Source organism: Protopterus annectens, chromosome 12.part0 (assembly GCF_019279795.1).
Source record: "Protopterus annectens isolate FY-2018-M chromosome 12.part0, PAN1.0, whole genome shotgun sequence".
NCBI lineage: Eukaryota > Metazoa > Chordata > Ceratodontiformes > Protopteridae > Protopterus > Protopterus annectens.
Window position 1 is genome coordinate 1,529,801,960 of NC_056746.1, and position 23,443 is coordinate 1,529,825,402.

A 23,443-nucleotide genomic window follows, 5' to 3' on the forward strand; every position below is an offset into this window, starting at 1 on the left:
CCAAAACCCAACTTCTAACCCTACACTAAACCCAGATACGTAAAACTGAAAAACAAGCGAACTTAGAAAAACACAGAAGGATGCAAGGCTCCTTACGGACGCTCTTTAATGCTTTAAGTGCGGTAATTACGATACACTTTTCGTTGGTACCAAACCAACTTCTTCAGAAGATTAAAAATCAAACATCTGTTACACAGTAACTTGAGCAGTTTATACATGCTTGTGTTAAAACCTGAACACACCTACTTGATCCCATTGGGTAATTGGTGTGTTCGACAACAATTTACTAAAGACAATTGTCTAAAGCGTTAAAATCAATTTGCCTAAACAAGTTTCACAGCTAATGCCTAAAGTTACAAAAATGAGTATCTTTGTTGCAAATAGCCCACCTTAACACTTTTTAGTGTATTGTAGTGGGTGTGAAAAATAGAGTGCAAAGGGAATGAAAAAAAAAAAAAAAAAGGAGGAGTTATACATTGAGGGAAGGATTGATAGGGACACTTACATATACATGCAACAATTGGCACCCAGGACACCGAAACTATTCGGTATCCCTAAAATCCACAAGAGTATCAACAACCCACCAATGCGACCACTAGTGGATGGCAGAAACAGTATAACTTATACTTGTTCTAAAGTACTAGATAGAATTCTACAAAAACACATTAAAGGTGAGAAACAAATAACAAAAGATTCATGGTCCTTCTTAGAATCCATCAACAACGTGGGATTCCATCCAGATAGTCAATTAGTGACTATCGATGTAAAGGACCTTTACTCTTCAATTCCTCACAATATAGCCCTAGAGTGGGTGACCGGCTTGTTAAGATTACTGGGGGCACCACTTGATGAAGTACTACTGGTGGGAGAATTGATCGACACTGTCCTTTCCTACAATTACATCATGTTTCAGAATACCATATACCACCAAGATATAGGAGTAGCTATGGGCTCCCCATGTGGGGGCAGCATAGCCAACCTGGTCATGGCATCCTGAGAAAGGTCTTTTATATTTTCTAACAGGGGGTTAAACGACAAACTAATTTTTTACACGAGGTTCCTGGACGACATATTCTTGTTATTTAGTGGAACCGAGGTGGAAATTGAAAACATGATGGGGGAGTTCAACAACTCCACCAATTTTCTGGCCTTTACGTACAAATACAATACACACAGAATCGACTACCTGGACGTAGACTTGAGGAAGGATTATGAAAATGAAAAATGGGAATCTAAAATCCACAGGAAAGACACCTATTCCAACTCATTCCTACACTTTTCTAGCTGCCACCCGAAACACCAAAAGAAATCGGTGGTAAAGGGCCAAATGGTTAGGGCAGCTAGAATGGTCAGTAATGATACTGACTTTGTGGAGGAATGTGACCTGTTGACCCAATTCTTCCTAAAAAGAGGGTACCCGTTGAACTTTCTACAAGAAATTGTAGATGAAGTAAAAGACAAAAGGACCCTTAAAGTCTACGTCCCTATATTGGGTAGGAACAATGAGATATTGAATGACACGATGGGACAGAGTAGGAAGGTGGATGTCACGATAAATTTCTCATGGAGATTCTGTAGTACATTCAATATGGACTCACATGATTTATATAGAATCCTGTTAAAGAACTGGGATCTGTTGCTAAGTGACGGAAAATACCGACTGGTACTACCTGATAGGCCCTTAGTAACTTACAAACGAGGTAACAACTTAAAACAACTACTGGAAAACGACAGACAACAACATAGAAATAGGAAGGGTATGTTTAAGTGTAACATGTGCAAATACTGTCAATATGTGGATGAGGGTGGTGTTTTTCAGATAGGTGATTCGACACACAAAATAAACTTCAAGGCCAATTGTAACAGCACACAAGTGGTATACCTAGCTAAGTGTGTTCAATGCCCAGCTTTTTATATCGGTAAAACTGATAGGAAATTGAAAGAAAGGGTTTACGAACACTTATACAACATCAGGTCCAACAACTTAGTTAATGCTCTAGCCAGACACCACAACGACCACCCCGACCATGAGTTCAAATTTAAGGTAATAGATCAACAAATTAGGGACCCTAGGGGCGGCCACGATTCTTTAAAACTTGAGAGGAAGGAACTGGTTTGGCAGCTCAGAACTAATGCCAACCAGTGGCCTGGATTGAACGAATCATCCTCAATAGCCTGTATTTTGAGGTTAAAAAACCTTGAGAGATGACCCTCCAACATCCCCTTAACCCTTTAAATTGCCACAGTGCTTCACACATACACTACCCTTTTTATTTACACTTAGGTTTGACCTGACAGTACCGCACAAAACACCAAGTCTAGACATCAGGTAACATAAACACATGAAACATAGCCCACCTTAGGTCAACAGAGTTTACCATTTACCTTAAACCAGCTACAAAGGAAAATTTACTTACTAGATTACCCATTATTGGACAACAGGGGTCATTGTAGGGAATGGTAACCACTAAAGGAAGGTGGAGTTCTGAATTTAATTGGTACCGAGAGCGATATTTAACTTGAGTACCAAGGCTTCAGACAGGATATGTCACCATTGAAGGGTGGCTTCAATTTGTAAAAACGGTTTATTAAAACCTATGGTACATTTTTACTTATTATGTTTTATTCTATTTTTCATTTTTTTAATTCCCTTTGCACTCTATTTTTCACACCCACTACAATACACTAAAAAGTGTTAAGGTGGGCTATTTGCAACAAAGATACTCATTTTTGTAACTTTAGGCATTAGCTGTGAAACTTGTTTAGGTAAATTGATTTTAACGCTTTAGACAATTGTTTTTAGTAAATTGTTGTCGAACACACCAATTACCCAATGGGATCAAGTAGGTGTGTTCAGGTTTTAACACAAGCATGTATAAACTGCTCAAGTTACTGTGTAACAGATGTTTGATTTTTAATCTTCTGAAGAAGTTGGTTTGGTACCAACGAAAAGTGTATCGTAATTACCGCACTTAAAGCATTAAAGAGCGTCCGTAAGGAGCCTTGTATCCTTCTGTGTTTTCCTACACTAAACCCCACATACACAACTATCAATGCACTATCCTTAACCCTTCCCTAACCATAAGGTCCGTAACTACCACACACTTCCCCTAAGGAGATATACCAAAACAAAATAAATAATACACATAAATAAATTTAACAAAACCCTACTTCTAACACTACACTAAACCCCACATACACAACTATCTATGCACTATCCTTAACCCCTCCCTAACCCTAAGGTCTGTAACTACCGCACACTTCCCCTACGGAGATATAACCTAACAAAATAAATGATACACATAAATACATTTAACCAAACCCTACTTTTAACACTACACTAAGTCTTACATACATTACCTATTTATGCACTTACCTTAACCCGCACCCTACCCTAAGGTCCATAACTATCACACACTTACCTTACAGAGCTATACCGCAGACGGGCCAACCAAAATGCTTCGACATTTTGGATTTTGCTGTTTTGGACATTTGGCGTTTACGTAGTTCATGCAATACGTGTTAATCATTTCATATTCGCAGAAACGGCGTTTCGATTGTCTGATAGGGACCCAAAATTGAGTTATTCTGGTGATTGTTAGTTGAGTTTCCAGTCATCACAATGATTCCATTATAATATCTGTGGTTTATGAAAGAAAATCAAAGGTAGATTTTATGTGATGTTATATAAGAAGATTAAAGGCTGACTTTAAAAATAGAACTCCAAATAAAGGAAAGTGGCAGAAGAAATTAATTTTTTCAAAATGATCTTGAATTAGTTACCTAACCTGAAAAGCCAAATTCTATAAATTCCCCTGTTTGTACAAGAATTTAGCATTATTATGTTTGGCAGTTTGTTTAGAGGGTTAAGGAGCTGTTAGCAAGCTGTTTTCTATGGGCCAGTGTTACAAGGTTTGATTCCCTCAGCCTCCACTGTGCGGCTGTAAGTGAGTCACTTAATCAAGCAACACACCTGGGCCAAGTCTGAAAAAGGCCCATGGATATCAGTGCACTACCATGGAAAACTAATACTGCGGTGGTGGTGCTGCAGTAGCGTTGTCGCCTCACAGTACAACATTGTCCTGTTCGATTCTCAGCTAGAGCGTCTTCTGTGTGGAGACATGCGTGAATGGGCATACCTTCGTTGAAGGTTGTGCGTCAGAGCTGGCAACTCGGCACGTAAAAATCTACTGCCAATCATTAGCGGACCGGAGTTCTGCTGTGGCGACCCCTAACTGGGAAAAGCCAAAAGACACAACAACCATGGAAAACTAATAACATTTTAAAATTTTGCAGGAAATAGAAAAACATTGGCTCTGAACATGAATTCACCAGAATAAGACATTGCTTGAATCACCAGCCTGAGTTCATTTCCTGCACGCTGGCTGACAAAGTTCAACTTATTTTAAAGTCTGTTGTTCATTATGATTAATAAGAAGCAGAGGACATGCTGTGTACAAAACCCTCAGATAACAGTTAAACCAGAATGCTTAAGGTTAAGGTTGACTCTGCAGAAACAGCAAAAAAAAAAAAAAACAACTTATACCTGAGGCAGATTAACAAAGCCATAAATAGTACAGCCCTCCCCCAGGTGCAAGCTGTTAGGGGACACAAACAGCAGGTGCCAATAGAGCACAGCTTCTTTACAGGATATTTCAGCTTCGTGAATTAATAAATATACTGCATTCATACAACTACAGAGGTACAACATTTTTAGGGGTATCCCCAACTTTGAGTTGAGGGTGTTCCAGTCTGGGAAAGTTTCCAGAGCACTACATAACCTAGGTATGGTTCTATAAATTAATATGCCCAAGGATGTATAGATGAGCATATTCTTTGTATCAGGTCAATATATTTTCTGTGGATTTCTCAGAAACATTATGACAGACTGCGAGTGTTTAACCTAGTGTGTGCAACACATATTTTTTTTTTTTTATACCAACAACAAAAAAGTACCCAAAGGTAATAAACCAGTAAAACAAAATATCCACAAACTTATCAGACAAGTTTATGGATATTTTGTTTTACATAATTTTTTTATGTTATTTTGATTTTGTTTACCAGGTTGTCTAACTGGGTTTAGTCAAAATTTCTTTTCAGCAGAGGCCTGAGGAGACAAGCTCCAAAATACTGCAAACATTTTTAAACATACACTTAGTAATATGCATGAAGAGACATTAAAAAATATACATTAACAAGTGCAGATATATTTGCTAATTAGATTACATTCGTATGAAAGTAGAGGCAACTATGAGTCTATATCACATAGTCAAAGTTACGTAACTTCGAACACCTAATGGTCAAACCATTATGTTAGAATTTACATAACTTCGACTACCTAAAAAAAAAAAAAACACAACAGACAACAAAATAAACTGTTGTATGCAGAGGGCAAGCCCCCCTGTACCCCCCACATGAGGGGCTGTGCTCCCAACACCCTCCACTACTTAAATATACCAACTTCAAGATCACACCACATTGAAGTGAATGGAAACCTCTGCCTATGGAGATTTCCATTCACACGCTTGAAGTTTTACAAATTCGAACATATAATCTTGACCATATGTGGTTCAAACTTGTAAAAGTTCGATGATGTGATAGGAACCCGGCAACTATTATAGTATAAAAGATACTTATGTATTAGCAGAGTTGAACACTGAGAATTTGAAGAGATGTATTAGTGGGAGTGTCAGATAGATAATAGATCATGGTATGAGTGGTTAGAAATCCAAAGAATCTGAGGTGAAGGAAGGAGCTACATAGGGAAGAAAATGTTAATATTACAGTAAAGAGGTGGGGTGTAAAGCAGATTTCGAGACAATTATATATATGACTATCATAAGGTTTATATTATAAGTATAGAGGTGACTATCATAAGGTTTATAATATAAGTATAGAGGTGGTGGGTAAGCAGTAATACAAAGCAATATTTATATCTGGATGATTCTGGTAAAACTATAGAGGTATTGGTGAAGACAGATTGTTTGGTATAGGATTCTGAATGAAGAGAGATAGGTTGACAATATGGAAAGCTGAGCATAACAGTGGCATTTATCCTGGAGATATACAGGAGCAGATCCATTGATTTGATGGGTGAAGTTTTAGTTGTGTTTTAATTGAATTTGCATTCTGAATGGATTTAAGTGGTAGTGGGATGTGATTCCATAGTTTATCAACACTATTTGACTATACAGAGTCATCTGCACTATTTGATGATTTGGTGATACTGATTAGTCATTTTTGTCTAGACTGTAAAATTCTATTTGGTGAATAGTGTTGTATAAGTTTTTAAGGGCTAGGCAATCTTCTGGCATATAGAGAAGTCTATGTATTGTAGTTAGCTGAGAAATAAATAGTTCTAACCAGTTTAATTTTTCTTTTTTTTTTTATAATTTTTATTGATTTTTTTGATTAAAACAATTTTACAAACAATCATAGATATTCATCTGAAATTTGTCAAATAAAGGTTATAACATATATATGTCAAATAATTTATAAGCAAAATAAAATGGTTAGCTAAACTATTTACAAAGACATCCTGTAAATTCAATTTAACATAGCAGTTTCTACTGTTTTATGTTGTACATCAACAATAAACAAGAAATAAATCAGCATTAGATACTAAAACAAGTAATTGTTTTTCAATAAACTTTGTAAATTAACCCACATTTGAAGATCATGTGTCTTTCTAGTAGTTCTAGCGTTTATGGTATTTAATTGTAATTGGCAAACATCATTTAACAAATTAGTGAATTCAGAGAATGTAGGAGGAGATTCTAAAGTCCAATTTCTTTTTATTATTTTTCTAGCCACTGCTAGTATTGACCAGAGTAGAGAATATTTTATTTTTTGAAACAATGTGGAACAGGTGTATTAAAGATCACCAGAGATTTGGTAAGAGTAAAGTTATCTGAAAATAATATCTGTAGAAAATCATTTATGTTCTTCCAAAATAAAATAAGAGCAGGGCAATCATAGAACATGTGGACCCAGCCTATATCTGTATCTAATTTACATTTGTTGTATATGTTTCGCTTTTTGTTTATTTTATTCATTAATTGTGGAGTACAGTTTAATTTTCTGAGGGTTTGGCAGTGATGTGTTCTATTGTTATAGTTTCCTCTAAAATGGCTATTTTATTATAACATTGCTCAAGTAGGGATATTTTGAGACTTCAAGTTTTAAGAAGACTGTAGCAGCATAGAAGAGAGATGGCAATAAGAAAGTAGAGGCTATTTATCTTCTGACTTTGTCACTGAGGTAGTTTTTAGTCTGGATAATGTAACTAGTTTTTGATGAATTCTTTAACAACATGAAATATGGTGGTTGAATTTCAAGTGGTCATCTATGATGACACCCTGTAATCTTGCGTGTTCTTTTTTGTTCTATCATGGTGTTGTTGACAGATGATAGTGAATAGTGTCATTCTGGTACAGATGCATTTTGGGGTGAAGAGCAGTAATTTAGTTTTTTAGGGTTTAGCAGTAGTTTTATATTATTTAGCCATGTTTCAATCAATAAGAAGGATTATTCTGTAAAGTCTTGGAGTTTAGAGAGTGATTTGGCCAAGCAAATTGGGTCAAGTCTTCAGCAGTTTGAAGTAGGGTAGCATTTTTTGTAGCAGCGCAGAGGTCATTGATGAATACGTTGACAAGGATGAGGCCAAGTATAGATTCTTATGGGACACCAGTACTTACTGGCAAGAAGGCTGAGAAATAATGTTTCCATTCTACTGCTTGTGTGCTCTGTTTGAAAAGTAGCTATGGAACCATTGTAATGAAGAGTTGGTAAGCCCTAAGGAGGACAGTTCATGTAAAAGTGTCTGAATGAAGACAGATTCAAAAGGTTTTAATAAGTCTAGAAACATGGTGGAGACTAGGCTTCTGGCATTTCTGTGGGTGGTGACAATATTAACAAAATTCAATAAAGCAATAGTTCTGCTATGATGAGAACAGAAGCAGATTTGTGTTGAAGACCGAAGCTGGTTATCTATTTGATAGTCAATAAGTTGCCTTTGAATACAATTTTCTAATATTTCTGATAGAGGAGATAAAATTCTGATTGGCCTATAGTTTGAATCCTCTTTAGTGATTCCACCAGGGTGAAGTGGAATAATGATTTTTTTCATAGAGAGGGGACTTTATTTTCAGATATGGATTGGTATATTAGAATTGAAGCATCAGCTGCTATTTTAAGATATTCACGTGGTAGATTGTCAGGGGCACTTGCAGTAGGCTTTAATTTTTTGAGGTATTTTTTATGGTATCTGTGGGAACTAGTTGGAAGAAGAATGTTGAGGGAGGTTGTCTGATTGAGTAGAGACCCCAAGAGCTTGATTTGTCAACTGTTTGGTTAATGTCGGTGCTGTCTGTATAAAACAGGAATTTCATTTGCTGGTTATGGTTTCATTTTGTTTCCTAGTATTTCATAGCTGTTTGTGTAGCTTGTCCTGGATTTAACATTTTATTGATTTAGACACCAGAACAGTTTTGGATTAGTAATGTGTATGTCTAGATTGGTAGTAGATTTTCTTTATCTTTGGTGATACTTTGTTTTGCTAGATTTCTTAATTGTCTATAAGCTAGTAAAGACGGGGCTGTTTTATTTATTTTTATTTATTTATTTTTTGCCCAGACCTTCCATGCTTTGTCTCTTTGTGCAATGGAGAGCCATGAGGCAGGCTAGGCTTTTACTCTTTTTATTCTGAAGGGGGCCAATATGTTTAGAACACCTAGGAAGATTTTGTTGAACTCAGCGACAGCATATTCTATGGAGAGAATCTTCAGTGATTCCCAATTTAGGAGATAAAGTATATTAATAAAACTTAATTTCTTAGCAGGTTGCAATGATGTATTTTTCTCTAGTACCTTATGGCGTGGATTGGTAAGTGATTCTGCAGGCTGTCTGACAGAGGTCCACAGGACTGTAGAGGATAAGAGGATGTTAGGATCCAGTTGAGAGTTGATAGTCTGGCTGTGGCTTTGTTACAGCTAGTTGTTGCGGTTATAAGTCAGGTGAACTTGTACAGATGTATAGTATTGGTGGGATTTTCAGATGGTATGCTTTACCAATCTATAGTAACATCACACAATATTATGGTTTAATGAGGGACTTTTGAGGAGGTCTAGAAGGAAATATCTTCCAATGTTTGGCATTGTTACCTGGGGAGTATGTATATATCCACAATTATGACTGTCTTGTGAGTGTTTAGTTTTAGCTTGGTTAGTAGGATTTCTGAGTTAGAAAGACTTTGCAGGGTGTTGGAGAGGGAGATATTTAGTGTGCTTTTGTAGAAAATAGTGACACCACCCGCTTTTTGATTGGCTCTGTCTAATCTGATAATGTTATAGCTGTGGAGCAATTTCTTCATATTTTGTTTCTGTGGCAACCAAGATGTCTGGAGTGTGTAGTGCTGTCCATGCATACCCTTCAGGGATTCTGTTATAAATGCTTCATAAGTCAGTATGGTACATATGAAGGCCAGTACAGACTTGTGGGCAAAGTTTTAGAAATAAAGGAGATGATGGGGATATGCTGTTTGGTGCCTGTATATGCTGAGTCAGGCCTGGGTTTGGGTGAATGCCATTGATAAGTTTTATGGCTATGGAGGTATGATGGTTTAGTATTTTTGCTTGATTTTATGTATAATACCCAATTTGTGAGTAAATAACTGTTGCTTTGTATAATTGTATTTGTATAGTAGGATATACAGGTGATAATACAGATAGGCCGTGATTGTTAAATGCACTCTTAGAACAAGCAGAACCTTAATAACACATGACACATGCCTACATTGTGAAGGAAGATGGTAACCAAGGTGATGTAGAGACCTAAGTGAGGAAAGATTCAGAAGTACATTCCACTACAGTGACCCAGAGTGGAAGAGAGGGTGGATTTATGAAACTGCCCAGTATTCAGCTTCAGTCCTAGACTGCTTCGTATCCCACACTCAGGCCAATTATTACAGAAAGCAATCAGTTTTATAGCCAGTGCTAAGCAATTAGCAAGGAGAAAAAAAGCTGAGCAGGTTGTCTTACATTTACTAGATGCAGGTGCCAAAAAGCTATGGAGACAAAGTAACTACAGAAAGGGCAGTTGCCAACTTTGTAAGTGGTTCTTAGAGTGCAAGGATTACTCCATTGGATGAAATGTTGCAGCCACTTTCCTACACAGGGCAGGCACGTATCTGAGTAGTTAAATTCATACACAGCAAAGCTCTCCATGTTAGACTATCTTACATATTAATACACAGCAAAACTCTCCATGTTAAACTACCTTATATATTAATACACAACAAAGCTCTCCATGTTAGACTACCTTACATATTAATACACAGCAAAGCTCTCCATGTTAGACTACCTTACATATTAATACACAGCAAAGCTCTCCATGTTAGACTACCTTATATTGTACAATGGCAAAAAATCTCAGTGAAAACGTTTGCAGATGTGGGCCTTGTGGCAGAGCTCCTACTATTTAAGAGACAGGGACTACTGTAATATCCACAGATTATTGCACAATGACAAACATCTCAGTGAAAACTTTCACAGACAAGTGCCTTGTAATGAAACTCTAGCTATTTAAGGGACAGGGACTGATGTAATGTCCACAGGCTGTGCATAACTTGCTCAAAAATATGCTTGAATATTTAAGCATTTTTATAGCCACAGGGGAAAGCAGTTCAGAATGGTTAATACATTTGTAAAGAGCAGCACTTGAAGCTTTGTATAAATTCTCTAAATTCTATAAATGTGGGGTGCATGGAAAAGCAGTATTAAGGTGTGAATACAAAAGTGAAAATTCTGGCTTTAATTCTGATTGTATCAAGCAGTCTTTGAGTAGTAATAATGTGTTATGATCTCACCAGGGGATTGGGAATATGCACTAGCTAAAACAAAAATATTCTAGTACAACAGGGTGTAGGGTTTAATGTGACAGAAGTATCAGATAAGCAGATAATCAGCTTCAGAGTATATAAACAGTAGGGAAAGGGGTTAAAAATAACACAGGTGGCTGCTGCTGGTAATGGACAGAAGTACAAAGTGTTTGGGGATGGTGAAAGGGGACTGAATGAGAGAGACACTACCTTGCTTGCGCATACCTCTCAACTGTACAGATTTGTGAAGAATGTCCAGATTTGTGCCTTATATTTTTGGTCCATTTCTCATCAAATTGTGGTTTTCTGGCAAATCATTGACAACTCATTGAGGGTTAAAGTCAGACAATAATGGCACACATTCCAGTTTTAGACTTCATACCCTTCAGAAAAATTGAGGCTAATATAAAACCTGTATTTCTATTAGTTTTCTAAGTTTGTAAGAGCAATATTTAAAAAGTGCCCCTTTTCTTGGGCCTTTGTCCCCCATTACTGATGGCTTTTTCTAGATTTTTTGCTCTAAGAGGTTGAGAGGTATGCTTGCATGCTATTGATCAGAAGACATCCACACAAATCATACAAACCAGTTTGCACCCTGTGGTTGACATCCTTTCCGTGCATATAGCTGGAACGGCACTATCATTTTGTTCATAGGTTCATAGGTTGGTACTAGGCTATCGGTCCTAGGGCCTATACAAGCCTAGCCATAACAATTCCCTGGCTATTTCTTCCCACAGTACTTACTTCCCTGGACCCCTGTCTAGCAGGGTGACTGACGTGATCCCCGGAGTGAATTTCCTATCTCCCATCCAATCATCAAGGTTCCTTTTGAAGAGGTCCAAAGAGGCACTCTGCTTGACATGTATGGGCAGTCTATTCCAGAGTCTGGGGAGTCCCTGGGTCAGGAACCTATCCCTCCAGCATGTTTTGTTCATTGTGATGACAAGGTTTAAATCCCTGGAGCGTGTGTCTCTGAGGGATTGCGATTTCTTTAAGTGTAGCATGTCCAACAGCTCTGGGTTTGACATGGATTTGTATGTTAAGCAGAGTTCACCTCTGAGTAGACGATATGTGACAGAGTATAGGTGGAGTATTTTAGATGGTCAGCATAGGGCATCTGCTTAGGCCTGTGATTCTTTTAGTGAGGTATTTCTGTGGCCTTTCCAGTTGTTGCAGATGTCTTGAGAGGTACATACCAAACAGGGCATTGTATTCTATAATGGGTCTAATGAGGGATGAGTACAGTGGGACAATGACCTCATTTTTTCTGGATGAAAAGCCCTTAGTGATGAGGTATGCCACATAGAAGGATTTCCTGACTGTTGTGGCAATGTGGTTATCGAAGGTGAGACCACTGTCCACCTGTGTCCCTAAGTCTCTTATCACACTTTTGGTGTTTAGTGTACTGCCACCTATGTGGTAATTCCCAGGTGCATGTTTTTTCCCAAAGGGGATAACTATGCATTTCTTGGCATTGAGCTTGAGCCCATGGCTCTGGCACCAAGAATCTGTTTCTGTAAGGCCCTTTTGTAGAATATCCACATCATTTGAGGATTCAATAATGGCTCCCAGTTTCCAGTCATCTGCAAGCTTTGTTAGCCAGAGTCCCTTAGTGTTGGCCTGTACTTCAGAGAACTAGATGCCAAACAAGAGCAGTCCCAGGACTGAACCCTGAGGTATTCCACTTGTCACTTGTCTGGAGCTGGATTTGGAGTCAGCTACTTTTACAGTGTGGGTTCTGTCAGTAAGCCAGTTGGTAACCCATCGAGTGATGTAGGAATTAATGCCCAGCTTAATAAGTTTATCTATGATTCTAGAGTGGGGGATGGTGTCAAAGGCCTTGGTGAGTTCCAGTTAAGCTGTGTGGACCACCTTACCCTTGTCCATGGCTCTGGGCTGTGTAATCCTGGTGCATGACATAATACAATACTTTATTTTCACATCATGATTTAGTACAGTTTAACTTAGTATGGTGATGGTCACTTTATTTGGACAAAAGCAGTTAGATTCCTTAACCTACCTTTACTATTTTTAGTCTGTTTTTTTTTAAGAACAAACACAGAGTCATATCTGACTTAAGATACAAGCACTTGCTAAGCCAGAGTTTTGAAGTGTACCAGGATGAAGAACCATTTCAGATTCAGCTGTATAGTGCATGCAGGTTTGCAAAGATTTACACAGCTGCCTTCCAAAGTTGGCTACCTGATAATAATGCAAAATCTCCATAGTAAACTTACTTATCTTGGTACAATTCTAAAATGAAACAAAGACAAAGGGACTGCTATAGCTTGCGAGGAGGCATCTGTTTTTCAGTAAGAATTAGAAAAATTATAACACAATGACAGGGGCAGTACAGATAATGACACCAGCCAGCCATCTTCTGTAATAATAGCCTGCTGTTCATATGTCTTCCAGTCATTCCATTCTCTAGTCATGTACCTGAGGGGTTTGCATAGCTGGCCTTAGGCATAGGTAACTAGGCGGCTGCCTAGGCACTACTCTAGCAAGGGTGCTTTTCCAGTATTTATTTTCTTGCTTTTTGTAGTAAATAAATGGTTTCTTTAAAATGTGTTGAATGAATGTTGGAAAAAACTGAAGAGTAAGACATACTATAAGAAAAAGAAAGTAAAAAAGTAATATGGATGGTGTAGGGAGACCAGAATGGGGACATCGGGTGCTGTGGGTGGGCTGTACAGTCCTTTTGCCTAGGGCACCAGCTGACCAAAGGCTGGCCCTAGGGGTTTGTTTAATACTTTTAAGTTTTTTTTAGTATGGGAAGAGTCAGAATCTTTTTGTTTTCTTCATGAGTTAATTTACATGAGCATTTCACTATATTGGCCTATTTCTGAATGTTTTTACTGTTGCTGTGGCAGATGGGAATGGCATCTTCTGTAAGGATGTACACTTCCGAGAAATACGCCAAAGAAAGAAAGAACAATGTCATGAATGGTTTGTTCAACAGAATATGTCCACGATATCTGTAAGTCATAATAATTTGCTTTTAGAATAATTCCAAAATAGTGTGGGATGTTTATGGGTGGAAAAAGAGTTGTATTGAGGGTGAAGGTAACAGGTAGGCAATCACCTTATACAAGGGTGATAGAAACAAAAAGAGTGGAACAGGTAGCAGAATAGTCTGTAAGGCAAGGTCAAGGTGGTTTATCACCCCAGGTGGGAATGGGAAGATTTTACTAGGGAGATGGTATTCACAAAGTCAAGGAATCACTGGGTTTAGTTATCAAAGGTTGCATAAATTTGCCTGTTGACAGAGGTGCAACTAAAGTCTCCTATAAAATGGTAGTAGACTTGATGGGCAGCTTTTCCAGTTGATTTAGGCAGCCAGTATCTGTGTTGGTGACATGGTAGGGAGCATATAATTAGTAATGATGTAATAAGCAGCTTTTGACATGCGCAAGAACCTGTAATAATTCTAGGCTGGCGTTATGCACTATCTGCCACAAGATCATGGGGTGCTTAATATATACAGATACACCACCATGGTTTCCAGCTTCAAGCATTTAGCCGACCTATTCTGATATAGTTTGAATTGGAATTTGCTATGTATGTATGTTTGTATGCATGAGGTGAACATTGCTTAAAAAAGCACTTTGTAACAAACAAACAGTCTAACCAGTATGTAAAACACATAAATTGAGAGGTGCAAGGTCATCACTTGCAAAGCAGGAAGATCTCTTGACCATCCACTGTCAGACATACACACACACACACACACACACACACACACACACACACACACACACACACACACACACACACACACACACACACATATACACACAGGTCCCTCATTCCCCCTAGAATGACAACAGCTAACAAGCTAATTATTGTAGCTACTTATTTTATCTTTTCATTTAAGCATCATTTCTGGAAAGGGAAGAACAATGCTCAACAATCATGGTTTATCCTACTTAGAGATATCGGTGGCAAGATTATTTTGAGGGTGACAACAAGCTTGTACTCATATTTAGTACAGTGAATGGTTCTGAGGCCCCTTGCAACATTCTTGATGATAATGTCAGAGAAAAAACTTACAGTATTGCTCTTCTTATGCAGTCTGGTAAGTGTCTTTCAATATGTTTTATGGTGAATTCCCCTATAGCAGAGCTTGTGGGGTTAGTAGTAAGCTCATGTGACCTTAAGGGAGCAGAGTTTATAGGGTTAGTAGGAAGCTTATGTGACCTTAAGGGAGCAAAGCTTTTACGGTTAATAGTAAGCCTATGTGACCTTAAGGGAGCAGAGCTTGTAGGGTTAGTAGTGAACTTATGTGACCTTAAGGGAGCAGAGATTGCAAGGTTAGTAGTAAACCTATGTGACTTTAATGGAGCAGAGATTGTAGGGTTAGTAGTGAGCTTATGTGACCTTAAGGGAGCAGAGACTGTAAGGTTAATAGTAAGCCTCTGTGACCTTAAGGGAGCAGAGATTGTAGGGTTAGTAGTGAGTTTATGTAACCTTAAGGGAGCAGAGGTTGTAAGATTAGTAGTAAGTCTATGTGACCTTAAGGGAGCAGAGATTGTAGAGTTAGTAATAAGCGTATGTGACCTTAAGGAAGCGGAGATTGTAGGGTTAGTAGTAAGCCTATGTGACCTTAAGGGAGCAGAGCCTGTAGGGTTAATAGTAAGTCTGTGTGACCTTAAGGGAGCAGAGATTGCAGGGTTAGTAGTAAATCAATGTGACCTTAAGGGGGCAGAGATTGTAGGGCTAGTAGTAAGCCTATGTGACCTTAAGGGAGCAGAGCTTGTAGGGTTAGTAGTAAGCCTATGTGACCTTAAGGGAGCAGAGCTTGCAGGGTTACTAGTAAGCCTATGCATACCTCTCAACTTCTCAGTGTTAAGAAATCTGGACAAAGACTGACAAAATGGGGGGACAAAGCCCCCAAAATAGGGACATATTTTAAATATTACTCTTATAAGCTTTAAAAGTTGCTAGAGTAACAGGATTTGTTTTAACATACATTTTCTGAAGGATTTGAAGTCTGAAACTCAAATGTATGTCATTATTTAGTGACTTCAATTCTCAGATCATCCCAGTAATTTGTCAGAAAAACACAGATCTTATGAGGAACAGGCCAAAAATATGAGAAAGATCTGGAGATTCTATGAAAATCCGTACAGTTGAGAGGTAGGAGCCTATGTGACCTTTAGGGTTTGGCTTGCAGTCATTGTGATTCTCTGTGGTAGTATGTGAGGGTATAGACAGAGGTGTATCTCTAGATGCCTCAGTTCTTCTATGTAGATTCCTAGGAAGCTACTGCAAGGATTTCCTGATTACCTCATCACAAGTAAGTTTAATGGTGTGAGACTGTTTATGAAAGTGGTGGGAGCAGACAGGCATTTCTCCAGACCAAGTAAATAGATATATCTTTCAGAGTTGAAATAATCTAGAAGCAGTGGGTTATCAGTAGACAGACAGTTCCCAGACTATTTTAGAATAATTAGTGCCAACAGACCAGTCAGGATAGTGGGAAGATCAGCTCACAGCTCCACAATGAATGCATTTGCAGAGTTAGTTAAATTAGGGTCCTGATAAGTGCAGGGACAGGCCATGAGCATAGTATGCACATCTGTATGTCAAGCTGACATGGGCTAACAATACCGGGCTTTCATCAGTTTGTACTTAATATACAACCGATGTATCAAGAAAAGTGAGAAGAAGCAGTTCATGCTGGCATTGATTAAGGCTTGTTGCCCCAAATTGCTTTAGTAAATCCAGTCTGCATGGACTGGAATGAAGAATTTTGTTTACTTCATGTGCCTGGTTATGAGAAGGCCATGCAAGAACTCTTCAGACCCTCCTTTTTGATTAGGATTAATGACATAATTTGCTAATAATTGCAACTATTTTATAGTTGGTTGTCTTTAGTTATCTGTTTATAAAAAATGCTATAATTTCCTGCTTTTAGAGAGAAAGAGAATCAGTATACAACCTGCCTGCTTGTCATCTAGATAGAATGCTACATCTCTGCACAAATAAACTTACTGCTACTACTCAAGAATCTTCTGAATTTACGATGTTGATAAGTCCACAAAAGTGAGCCAGCCAGGAGTCAAACCTAGAATCTTCTGATTAGCACAGACCTAATCTTTTATTTGGCTACTACTGTAAACTAAAAACTGTTGGGCAATTGTTGTCATCCTAGCAATGTAACAGGTTGTCTTGGTGTACTAATTCAAAGATGAACTTTTTCCATAAATAGCAAAAATAAACATGTCCTCTGTTTTTCTCAGTTGCTGATAGCTTGCATATATAAAACTTTGATTCAGCTAAAATGTTATATTGTCTCTCAACTGATGGCAACTGTCTAGGTTTCACTGGCACCATGTCTCAGACTAATTCTCAGTCTGTCTTTGTTCTACCCAGAGGGTAGGTTTGGCACATTGTTACCGTTTATACAACACGGGAAACTAGGCATGTCTTTCAATGATTTATCTCTTTATCCTGTGAATACATTTCAAAAATAATAGTGCCTATCATTGTGCATACACAAGCAAACATGTCTTTCCACTGACTGATTTATTAAAGCTACCACTATTTCACTATTTCTAATTTAACTGGGACAATAATTCTTAGGACAGTAAGGAAAGAATCCAGATTTGTTTAACAATTACATTCTCTCTCTCTCTCTCTCTCTCTCTCTCTTGGCCCTTGAAACAAGGCTATTCCTTTTGTTTTTCCTTCAGTATGTTAGAGGTTCAAGACTGTTACAGCTTCATTTGAAGGTTGTTTACATCCAGTGTTTACATACTACTGTCTCATTATTAATAATGTTTATTTTCATCATCCTACTTCTAAATGTTCTGCTACAAAAGATTTCTCAGTGTAACCAGGGATAGAAGAGCAGGAAAATCTAATGACTTATTTTGTCAGTCAGTACCAGACTGTCCAAAAAGTGTTAGAGCTAAAATATTTCTTTTTGGCTGAAATGATGGTGCACTGGGATTTAGTTTTACTTTTATCTGTTTCAGTTTCTTTCAACTGGATTTAGTATCCGAATCAAATAAAATAATTCACTGCTTTCTTGAACTGTGTTCAAAGCAGTATGCATCACGTCTGTTCTTAGGAAATATTAGGTCTGGTTTGTAACACAGTTCTTCTCTGTACTCATAACTGCATTTTGCTATGCTTTGTTGCATTTTTCCCAGCCCAGTATTTAAACTTGGTCATATGTTCAAAGACTAATTTTGTCTTGTCTAATCCAAGGCAACTGGTTTAAGCACCTTGTCTATAACTATACAAAATAGAATATATGTATTTTCACAGTTAATTCCAAAGACTGTTGGCCTAATTTACAGAATAACCATAGTTAATGACATTGGATGTGGCTTTTGTCCACAAGACACTAGTCTTCTGAGTCAGCAATTGCAGTACCTGAATAATATTGAATTCCTCTGTGTCAGTTTTTGCTATTAATGGACATGCAATGGTTAATTCCAAAAATAATGTCTATTTTGTAAACATATGGGCTCTTAAATGCACACATACACACAAATGCATTAATTTATTTTATTACAGTTCCCATTAAACCAAAATAGCCAAAATAAATACTTGTATCAGTATCATATACATTTTCAAAGTACTGAAATATGTATGCTGAACTAATTTTATTTGTTCACCACATAAACCATCAGGTCAAATTTTCCCTTCTCTACAGAAACCCAGGAGCACTGCCTGATTAGATGACTTGTACACAGTCATATAACTGGTAAACAAAGGCAGAAGGAAACAAACCCTGCAGTTTGAAATACATGAAAAAATTATTAACATTTTTGAGCATTAATTCTCCTCACTAACTGCAGGTAAAATTGCTTTTTCTTTTAAATTATAAAATGTATAAGCCTTTTTTCTTTAGAATACTGAGCTTATAACCCATGAAAAGTTATGAAATCCATGTGCAACTTACTGGTACCGTTGGACATCTGAAGCATTAATATCTATTCATGTGGTCAATGTAAACAAGAGAAATTGATTCCTACACAAGCTTCACATATTCAAATTCTATTATTATTCATACCATGTAGTATATAATGACTGATGCAGTTCTATAACTCTGTTTTACTATCTGTTAGCCATTCTAAATGAGTGGGGTACCCTGAATCATGTCAATAACTATCTTCAAGTGTGAGACAGTCAAAATCAAATTCCCAAATTCATATGCATGGAAATACAATTTTCTGTCAATATGTTACAATACTATTCTGTAGAATCTATGTTGGACCATATACACATATTATGCATACTGTGGAGGCTTTCTGTTAATGTTCATAACAAAATATAAATATGACCTCTATAACTGCTTCATATTTTCTAGGTGACAATCTCTTTGGATGTGGAGGCATACAAATGTCATTTATATCACCCTAACTTTAAGTGATATATTCAATTTTTTAAGTAGTCATTTTTTCTTCTTGATTTAGTATCTCTTAATGGTAGTAGAAAAGTAACTCCACAATTCCCTTCATGCTTAAATCTACTTGTAACTAAGCCTGATCTGTGGCTAAACCATTCAAGTAATAGACATGTGATTTCTTTAATTATGATCTCAGTTTCCTTCTCCCTATAGGCAGGTGGCTCGAATTTTGTGTATTTTCTTAGTTCCTTTCAGTTTGACTCTCTTTGTTCTGTAACTGGATGAACATTTTACATCAACGTCCTTCTCATGTCACTAAACTAGTATCTAGAAACTTCTATTGTGGCATTCCCTCTCACTAGGATTTGGAAAAGTCATTATAAAATACATGTCTGCAAAGATAAGTGATTGAAGTGGTAGAGGTAAGATTTAGTCAGGCACTGAACATAATAATTAATTAAGGCTGATATGCTGATTGCTAGCGAAAAGGGTTAAGCTACACATATGTGTTAGCGATAGTGAGAAGGTTTGGTTTGTAAATAATGGTAATGAAATATGTTGCATATTAAGTTAATAATTTCAAAGGGATGATGAAGTTAGCTAATGCTAAATGTGAGTAATCTGTAAAAATGTAGCTATATATAACAATAGGTTGACACTGGGGAATTAAACAGAAACACACACTGTATATACTGGGCACACTGTGTCAACTGCATACACTGAATGCAGACTGTGCACATTGTACATGCTGCACACACTGTAAACACTGTACACACTGTAAACACTGTGCAGTTGCACAGACTGTACATACTGCACATATTTTACACACTGTACACACTGCACACTGTACACACTCTGCATGCTGCACAGACTGCACAGACTGCACAGTGACCACTGCACAGACTGTACACGCTGTACACACTGCACACACTGCATACACTGTGCATGCTGCACAGACTGTACACACTGTACACAATCCTACCTTGACTGGTCAATGCTTTTCACACAATCCCCCCTATGGCATAGTAGAAAAGCTTAAAAATAGGAGTAAACCTCTTAATCACCTGCTGAATTGCCAGTGGGCTCAGAGATAGGATGCAGGAGATTAAGACAGTGGAAGCTACTTCCACAAAAAAAAAAAAAAAACAGTCAACAGAGTAGTCCCTCAAGGCCTGTTCTGTTCCGCAGCTACTTCTCATAGTAAACGCCAATCCTAAAAGGTTCGGATAACTAAGTCTGCAGATGACTGCAAGCTAGGAATAGTGATTTATCCCATCCATCCTACAGGAAGGCCTATCCCAAATAAATAACTGGTGCCAGACTCATGGTCTAAAGCTAAATGCCAAACGATGGATTGTCATCTCCTTTAGAATGTTGACTCCCCTGAGGAATTATCTCATTGTCAACACGACCCTAAGAGTTGACCCAGTAGTACAGAATTTGGGAAATTATGTGGACAGTAACCTTTTTACCAGCATGGGTCCACTCGGCTAAGAAAGAGTTTCTACATATCATAGCTCATATACAAGGGGATTGCTTCTAGAGCCATTGATGTTGCTATCCCCCTTTACTGAACCTTCATTAGGCCAGTCATTGAGTATAATGCCCCTTTTGGCAAGTATCTGCCAGGAACATGCAGCAAGTGGAAAACCTTACAAAATGGAAACAAGGCCTAAACAGCTAGTCCTGCATGGATCACCTCAAAGCCCTATTATTATATTCAGTCTCTTACAGACTGCTAAGAGGTGAGCTGTTTGTAGCATACAAGGCATCCTCCAACCTAGTACTGATGGACTTACTTCACATCCACAAGTCAAGTTGTATCCATCCAGGGATCTAAACCTCACAGAACAGTTCATAGGTTCATAGGTTCATACTAGGCTATCTGCCCGAGGGCATTTACAAGCCTAGCCCATCGTTTTGTGGCTTACGCCACCCCTTTAGTATGGGGAACTATACCCATTATTTTGCTGTGCCTCTGTCGAGCAGTGACACTGAGGTAATCCCTGGGGTATATCTGCGATCTCCCATCCATTGGTCAAGATTTCTCTTGAACAAGGCCAGCGAGGTGCTCTGCCTCACATGTACCGGGATTTTGTTCCACAGCATAGGGAGTCTTTGGGTGATGAATCTATCCCTCCAGCACATCCTATTAATAGCCGTGTCGAGGTTTAAGTCTCCCGCCCTTGTGGCTCTGATGGATCTAGAGAAGCATATTCATCAAATCTGGGTTTGACATGGCCTTGTATGTTAGGCAAAGGTCACCTCTGAGCAAGCGGTAAGCGACTGAATAGAGCTGGAGTTCTTTCAGTCGGGCAGCATAGGACAGATTTTGAGACCCTTTATCCTTTTGGTGAGGAACTTTGTGGCCTCTCCAGCTGCTGCAAGTGTCGGGTCAGATACATCCCGAATGGGGCATTGTACTCAATCATTGGTCTGATGAGTGATGAGTAAAGGGAGACTATGACCTCCCTTGATCTAGATGAGAATCCCTTCATGATAAGGTGGGCAATGTAGAAGGTCTTCCTAACTACTTTAGCTACATGGGTGTCGAATGACAGACTACTATCAACCTGGGTCCCCAGGTCCCTGATAACTTCTTCTGTGCTCAGTGGATTGCCACCTATTTGGTAGCTAGGGGTAACCTTGTTTTTCCCAAAGGGTATGACTATGCATTTTTGGCATTTAACTTCAGGCCGTGGCTCTGGCACCAGTTATCCGTTTCTGTGAGACCCTTCTGAAGGATATCTGTGTCAGATGTGTTTTCTACTATGGCGCCCAGTTTGCAGTCATCTGCAAACTTTGTCAGCCATAACCCTCCTGTGTTTGCTTGTACTTGGAAAAGTAGATGCCAAACAAGAGTGGGCCCAGGACTGAGCCCTGTGGGACACCACTTGTGACAGGCTTTGAGTCTGACATGACGCCAGCAACTCTGACCCTGTGGGTTCTGTCACTCAGCCAGTTTGCAACCCATCTTGTGATGTATGGGTTAACATTTAAGCTGATGAGTTTTTCAATGATACCCGAGTGGGGTATTGTATCGAAGGCCTTAGCCAGATCGAGGTAGGCTGTATGGACTGCCTTTCCCTCGCCAATGGCTTTGGTGACTGTTTGAAGAAGTCAACCAAGTTTAAAAGGCATGATCTGCCTTTGACAAAGCCAAACTGGGTTGGATCCAAAGTCTGCAAATTTCCTATGTCTTTATTTATGAGGTCCATTATGATCCTCTCCATGGCTTTGCAGATAAGGCTTGTCAAGCTAATGGGCGGTAATTTCCAGGGTCGGTGGAGGCACCGCCTTTGTGAAGTGGGACCACAGTTGCAGTGCGCCACTCCTGGGTAGTATCCAGAGGTAAGACTTTGATTAAACAGCTGTCCTAGCTGTGGGTTTAATTCCTCATTGAGTTCGTGGAGCACACAGCCGGGGACACCATCAGGTCCCATGGATGCTGTGTTTTTGCTTTGGAGAGAGCAGTTCTCACTTGGGCGCTGGAGATGTTTGGGGGCTGCAATTGTTTGGTATAGATATCTCTCCTTTTGGGGGGAGAAGTTTGCACTGAACCTGTCAGCCAGTATGTTGGCAATGTCTGTAGGATCAGTAATCTTCACATCATTTTGAACTAGTTCTGAGCATATCTGGGAGTTTCCTCCTAGGTTTCTAACATAGCTAAAGAAGGCCTTATGATTGTCTTTTGAGTCTTTAGCTATTTTTCTCTCGAAATTTGCTTTGGATGATTTTATGAGAGCTCTTAGTTTTTACTTATAGTGATCAAGGGTGTCTTACCTTTTAAGGATTTTGCTCTATCTTGTAGTAGCTTCCTCCTTTTATTGTAGAGTTTGTTTATGGCTGGGGTCCACCAGACTGGACGCTTGCCTTTGGTACTAAGAGTCTTTGTTTTGTTTGGGATTGCCTTATCCATGCAGTCCTGCAGGTGCTGGTAGAAGGTGTTTGTAAGTGATTCAGCGGCTTGAGTACTGTTTTCCGCCCTGGGGCCTTAAAGGAGACCACACTAGTCTTTAGAAGTGTGAAGTCGGCTTTTGAGAAGTTCTTTACTGTGGTCTTTTTATTTCAGGTGGGGTGGGATGAGGACCTCCAGCGAGATTAGTTTGTGATCTGATCTCACCAGTGAGGGGTATACTTCCGGTGTTGAACATTGTGCTCCCATGTTCGTGATGATGAGATCAAGTATGTTATCTCCTCTT

General features: G+C 38.6%; 1 protein-coding gene across 1 annotated transcript in view; it reads right to left on the minus strand.

Moving 5' to 3' along the window:
• GALR2 (galanin receptor 2) overlaps nucleotides 1–23,443 on the minus strand; it is a 51,902-nt gene that overhangs the window by 13,570 nt on the left and 14,889 nt on the right. The gene's annotated exons all lie outside the window — the stretch shown is intronic.